Source organism: Pinus tabuliformis, chromosome 7 (genome assembly GCF_031772625.1).
Source record: "Pinus tabuliformis cultivar Carrire ecotype Pingquan chromosome 7, CPIR1, whole genome shotgun sequence".
NCBI lineage: Eukaryota > Viridiplantae > Streptophyta > Pinopsida > Pinales > Pinaceae > Pinus > Pinus tabuliformis.
In genome coordinates, this window is record NC_142293.1 from 1908815152 (window position 1) to 1908822527 (window position 7376).

A 7376-nucleotide genomic window follows, 5' to 3' on the forward strand; every position below is an offset into this window, starting at 1 on the left:
TAGGAGAATAGTACTAGTTCATATCCAAAATCATACTATATGATCCCAGTGACAATACATTCAAATGTTCTGAGCTAGGCATAACATTCAACTAGAATGAACAAGCTCTTACCCAATGATACACTGTCTTATCTATACCTGTAGCCAACTTCACTAACTATGATTCTACATGCACTTATTTATTCAAACCACACTTATCCACCAAGGTATGAATAACATAACTATAATCAGATCTAGGTTCAATCAAAATGGAAGCAACTTGATCACAAATCTTACGTTCCATCTCGATAACATTTAATTGGTGATCTCCCTACTTATTATCCAACACTGCATAAATCCATGGAATTCTCTGCCCAACATGCCCAACTATCGATGCTTTCTGTGCACTCTAAATATAATGCCAACCACCCTCATTCTGCAAAAAATATCTCTCAAGATTCTCCTTACCGCATGTCCAACACTCTAACCATCTTGTACCATCACCCTTATTTTGTTGGCCTCCAATCTCTGATCCATGTCTCTGTCTAAACACGTTGAACTTCTTATCACGTGCAACATTTTCTTTCTCATATGCATCTTGAGGCCTTCTTCTCTTCAGCTTCCATTTACCTTTACATTTGCCTTTTCCTTTCCATCCTTGTTGAGATTATGTCTTACGCTCTTATTGTTCATAACAATGCTTGAACTTAAAATGACTTACTAAAGTCACCGAGGCTCATCACGGATAATCCAATCTCTAAACGCTAAAGGAAATCCACTAAAAAATATCTAAACTTTTTCCTTCTCATCCTTAAGATACATTAAATACCTCAATAACTCCAAGAACTTAGTCATGTACTCCTCATATATCATCAATCCCATATTTATCTCATAGAATTCCTTAGTTGTTATCATAGTAACTCTCTAACAATTACTTCTACCTGAAAAGTCTCTTGAAATAATGCCAACTCAACTCCTTTGTCCTGATATCTCTAACCTCATTCACATCTTCCCGCAAGATATATGCTTTCCCTTTGAGGCTAAAGATATCTATTCTAGCCTTCATGTTCTCTATGTAATCATGCAGCTCAAAGAAGTTATTCATCCCGAGTAACTATGGTTTTGCATCTTCTAGATTCCTCAAATCTGCATCAAAGGTAGGTGGCTTAGCTTTCTTAAACTCATCGAGAAAATATCCCCTATCACTCCTTCTGTAAGGATGATAACAATGACGATCATAGTGCTTCCCAGAACTAGAACAAGAATAGAACTTGCGTCCGTCACCTCTTCTATCCAGAGAATATAAGGACATTCCACCTCTGATCTTGTCATCTCTATCTAACCTGTGATGACTATGAGAAATACTTCCATATGCCCCATTATTCCTATCCTCCTACTCATGTCTGATTTGAAGTGGCCTCTATCTTTGGAATTCTGACAATATATGAAGGATTAATGTATTGAGTTATGCTTGTTTATTCTATGAATGCTTGATTCTAGCATTATTTTCTTTGCAATTTCTTATTTATGCCTTCAATCTCCTCAATCTGTCTACTATGTAAAATGAGTTCCCAACACCACGTTGCTCATCTTATCCATAGGGAAATTCTCATGAACTGTAGTATATGATCTTCCTAGTAATCTTTTATATTCTTCCTCTAATTACACCATATTAGCTAAACTAGAACATAATATAATCAAGATACCTCATTATAGTTCTATTGAGGATAAATTGTCTACAAGAGAAAACATATTAGCATCATACACGTATAAACATAATCATAAAAATACATAAACATCATTTCCACAATTACCAATGCATGACCATACCGACCACATACCATGACCTCATGCATGACAACTATCACCATGTCAATGTGTGCATATTCAACATATGTACGACACACATTCATGCCCATTACATAGAAACACTGACATGCATAACCAATTCATAAATGACATATACTCATGATAAACACATCCAACATCAACACCATCAACTTTCACATGGTGACACAATTGTAACCATGACCAACGCCATGCATACACAACATTGACATAGACCACATGCATAGAGAAACAATATATGCAACCAACATAAATACATGACCAACACACCGCCCATCTAGTATAAGGGGTGAAGCATGATATGATACCACTTTGTAACACCCTCCTCCCACATTCCTCTAATCTAACCAGTCCACTAGGATAAATATGTGACGAGATTCTACTATGGTGTGATTCAAATCCCCAAGTACAATTAAGGAAGTGGAACCAACAAATAAAATGAAACTGACCTTTCACACATGCTATAGAACTTTAAAAATTAGAAAAGAGCCTTCGGACTCCAATGCATCCATGAGATTGGGGACTCTTTCAGCTAGTTCTCAGCAAGCGACTGTTATGGGGTAAAATGCACGGTGTATCAAAGAGGAAATCTACCCTCAAAGGTCTTCCCAGGAGCTTTGACAGACTGTAAGATTACCTGCAATAGATATCAAGTTATACACATGTTTATCTATCAAACATAAATTGACAAGGTATGGAATGAACATCAGCTTTAGTTCCTTCTAGATTCATTTGGAGATCTCTATGCGGAAAGAAGAACTCCTTCAAAGTCTTCTCCAAGACAATTCCTACACAAAGGACAAGGCAAACCAATCACAGCATATGCTCTTGAAAACTAATGCAAGAATGCACAATAAACATATATTAGTGTATAGCTTAACTACTCATCTAAACAAGTGTCGAAATGAACAATTCAATGGACAATAATACCGACACTATGGAGTAGGAACACAACTGCAGTTCTATATTAGATAACAGAAGAGTGATTACAACCATCCATTGTATCAGTCTTCCCTTTCCCCTTCTTTTCTCTCTCTCTCTCTCTCTTCTAGCTCACTTCTTCAGATTTGAGTCGATGCTCAACAGCTTAGTACGCTATCCTTTCAAATGTTCTGACCCCTTTCACAATGGCCCTCTCACTGCTTATTTAGCAATCGAGTTAGGGCTGCCAAGCTCCTCCTAGATTTCATTAGGGAAAAAGCAATGAACCTACCTTTTATTCTAGCTCTTTCCCTTTTGCCTTTTTTTCAGATTGGAATTTCCCCAAATAGTTTGATTTTTGGGACTTTCCCTACTTTTCTTGAGGAAATTTAGGGATAAATATCTAGATGTTTGTGAGCAAATTCGTTGGCTTGGCCACTTAAACATCTCTTAGTTTCACTAACGCTGCCCCTGGTCTAACAACTTGAGTTAGCAGGGTGACTAATTCTCCCTTATGCTTAGTAACAAGCTTTATGAAGCAGGTTAGCAGTGCAAAACCACATTAGTTTGGATTCAAGGCCTGCAATTGTGGTCTTTCCTTCAATCATGCTATATTTCACCTCTGAGTTGATGAGGAGGTCATTTTGTTGTATAATAGATGCCCCCTAAAGTGTGAGATCAGAGGCAGAGATGATGGCTGAAATAATTTACTAAAACTGTAATTTTCTGTCAAAATTTTTAGAGAGAGAACATTCGGGCAGTAAGGGAAACCTCATACAAAAACACATATATACAAAACTGCTAAAATCATGTCCTCAGTCAAGCATTCCCATGCTCAGTAGCTATGTCAGAGTAATTTTCTCTACAGAGATATAACAAGGATGGCCGCCGATAACCACAGAGTGGATCCAGTGTCATCATAGATCATCCTGAAATAGCTGTCTCCAAAAAAATATATCCATAGCTTGGGAGAGGAAACAAGGAAGAATGATGCAAGCCTCTACCCAAGGTCATGATTTCCGCTTCACTGAACAACATAGATCAGTACATGCGATAAGATGTGTTGACATCGATTACACAGATTACTAGTCAATAATGAAGACCATTAATAGATGTGAGGAAGGCCACTGATAATGGTGATGGTCGCCAAGATGCACAGTGCAAACTAGTGAGTGTGAAGGATTTCTTTGTCATCGAACACCGTAGAATCTCTTAACTAGGAGCCCATAATGAAAACCCCTGATCAAGCACAAGGTAACCTGCCACTAATGTCTACAAGTACCAAGGCGCTGAATGTGTTTCTAGGTTATCTTCCTAGATAGAGTGTTGAAGTCGATAGGAAGAAACCTGTCGAAGGGTAGGAAATCGCGTGTCCTACATCAATCGACACGAAACTGGACAAGAATGATTTTGTTTTTTGAGGAATCTTTTGAGCATTTGGGTCTAAACAACGGAGGGCATGATGAAAGGATATGTATGATCGGTTGATGGAGGAAACAAATGGGAACCCTTGAATAATAGAAGGCACAACAACGGTTTTAACCAAATAGCACTAGACTCATGAACACTACAAAGTGTTAGGATACGGAGATGCAATTACATCATGGTATATAGGCTAAAACTCATAGGCGTGTAGGGTTCATATTGAGAGGCCATCAAAATGAAGGTTTATCTGAGGGAGTGCCATGTTCAAGGGAACGACTGCCACCAAACCACGCTTTCAAATATGGAATATAGCTGTATTTTCCACTTTCCCCGTCTGATTATTTAAAGAGTCCAGACGAGTAAACTCATCGATCTTCTCATGTTTAACGAGTCTGAAAAGAATCACAAAAAGAATGATTGTTTGCCCTATCTGATTAGTTTAATGAGTCCAGATAGGCAAACTCATCGATTTTTTCATGTTCTAAGAGTCTAAAAAGTATCATCAAAAGAACGACTCTATATCTTGTCTGTGTAATTTAAAGAGTCTAGACTAGACAACTCGGTGGTATTTTCATGTTTAGAGAGTCTGAAAAGATCGTAAAGCGAGACTTCATGGTGGTCCCTTTGTCATAGTTGTTAACCGGGTGTGGCAAAAGGTTAATAGTATACCTGGATCAGTTACTTTTCCGTCTTTTAATCTATTGAACCCAGATAAAGAGAAACCTTTTTCCAATAGATGTCAACGTCATTTTTTTACGAGTACAAGGTGATGGAATAAACACGTGTTGTGTCGTGAAATTTTAATGAGTCGCGCGATGACAAACCCAATACCTTCATCAAAATTTTTAATGAGTTAGATGAAGAAAACTCAACGTTTCTTTTTTAGTTTAATGAGCGAGAAAAAGAGGGAAAAGAACGGCTCATCCCTTCTTCATAGTTTTACGAGCTCGAAGGAGGGGAAAAACTCGGGGATTTTTTTATTTAAGAGCGAGAAATTGTCCCAAAAAGGAAAGTGCTCTTGCTGCTTCTGTCTATTTTAATGAGCCTGGTAACAAAAACTTGGGATTTTTCAGTTTTAACGAGAAATAAAAGGTACCTAAAAGAATGCTCGTGTCATCTTTATTGAGTTTAACTAGACGAGAGACATAGCTTGGGATTTTTTTAGTTTAAAGAGTGAGAAAAAAGTGCCTAAAAAGAATGCTCCTTTGGTATTTTTCTGTTAATGAGCTGGAAGAAGATCAAAAAAGAGTTTCTCAGAGCATCGTTGTATGGATTTAATGAGCGCAACGATGAAAAATCAGAGATGTTTATATTTTTTAAAGAGCAATAAAGTATCACAAAAGTGATCTAACCATCGTTGTATAGATTTTACTGCTTTTCATTCCTAAAAGTACTTTCTTTTTTTTGCTAAAGCAAGATTCGTACCTTCTATTCATATGATACAACTACCCAAAGAGACCTGAGGGACATAAAATCCGCTATCCTCTCACAGCTTGGGTACCAAGCCTAAAGCATGACAAACAGGACAAGGGCCCACAAACTTAATTGCAAAACCTCCAAAAATCAAAGCAATGGATAAACCACCCGATCTAATTATAAAGATCTATCTAATGAGATGCATATCGGGACAAAAAAGGCATATTCTATGATTCCAAAAATGGACCCGATGAAAAAATAGAAACCATACTAAACAGATTTCGGGTCCAAATGGTGGAAAAAACATCGCGCATGTAATCCGCCCGCAATCCACTGATTCCGACCTCTCGGATCAACATGCCCGGAAGATAACAATGAATCTTGACCCAAAATTCAGATAACCCAAAATTGCAACCTGCCCCCAGAAGCCCGCGAGATCTACCACCTATCATACCCCGGAAGAGTCCCTTTGATTTGAGTCATTCATTCTGTCGCCTAAACCAATGGTCAAGATGTAGCACATCAAAGACGATCGAAGTTTAATGGGCCGCCCCTCTAAGTTACATGAACCATCATGACCGTTGATCCACACAGAGAGATCCAATGGTAGAGAACCGTATCACACCACACAAGTTAACCAGACGTTAGTGTGCGATGGAGGGCGGTTTTTCGAACCCTCACTCTGCCACGTGTAGGAAGATGGATGGGATCGTTGAGAAATCACTAAAACCATTTCCCACTTTAGAGTTGTGTGATAATCCAAATACCTCCAAAGAAGCGGTTTTCCTCTCTGAGGCCCAAAAATGTGAAGATTCCAGCTGCTGGTAAAAGAATGATTCCTTCCACGTCTGCCCGACTTTCTTGCCTAAAACTACATCCCAGAGAAGAAGAGAGGCTCACCATTAATTAAGGAACTTTCATGGCCACTCCGTTCCCCCTGAAGAACAATAATGAGCATCTCGCTGACTCCGGGGAATTTAGCGACCATCCATGTTCGATCCCCCACCAAAGACCTGTTTGCGAGAAACTAATGACACATACGAAGGCCAAAAAGGTTAAGGGCTTGCCTCCATGGCTTTGTGTCTGAAAACTATCCTATATTCTTCCTCTTGCTCACAGCAAAGAGTTCTCAGTCTGCTTTGACGCAAATCCTGCCACTCCATCAAAACCTTGACCTCTATACTACTGACCCCCTGATTGTCAAGAAGATCAACCAGCTTGTTGGCCTTTCTACTAACATGATGAAAGCTAATAGTGCGCAGGTTTTAAAGGTGATCCTGAATTCTCTAGAAAACCCTGATTAATTTCTAGTGTTTGGAGACTTTCTCCGACGTCATTCCACTATTTATTCTTTTCACTGAGTTAATTACTAGTTCAGAATATGCTTCAACTATCACATTGCAGCAATTATCCTGACTTAGAAAATCTAGGCATTGCTCCAAAGACATTAGTTCAACCATGTTATTGGTAGTTATTCCTAGGTGACAATGGAAGATGAAGATAATACTTCCCTTGGCATCCCTAAGGACTCCTCCATACCTAGAATATCCTATGTTTCCTTTCGATGCTCCATCAATGTTTTATTTTAGATAACCTTCTTGGGAAGGATGTTAGAAATCCTTCTCCATGTCCCTTGCTATAACCTTCCTATTAAGACCTTGAGGGGTTAGTCCTTGCAACCCCAGGTGTCTGAGAATTTTCCCATCCAAATCTGATGGAGGATTATTAGGGTGGTTGGAAACAGTGGTACCCACTGTCTCCTTAAGTTGTTTCAGGATTGTCTCAAA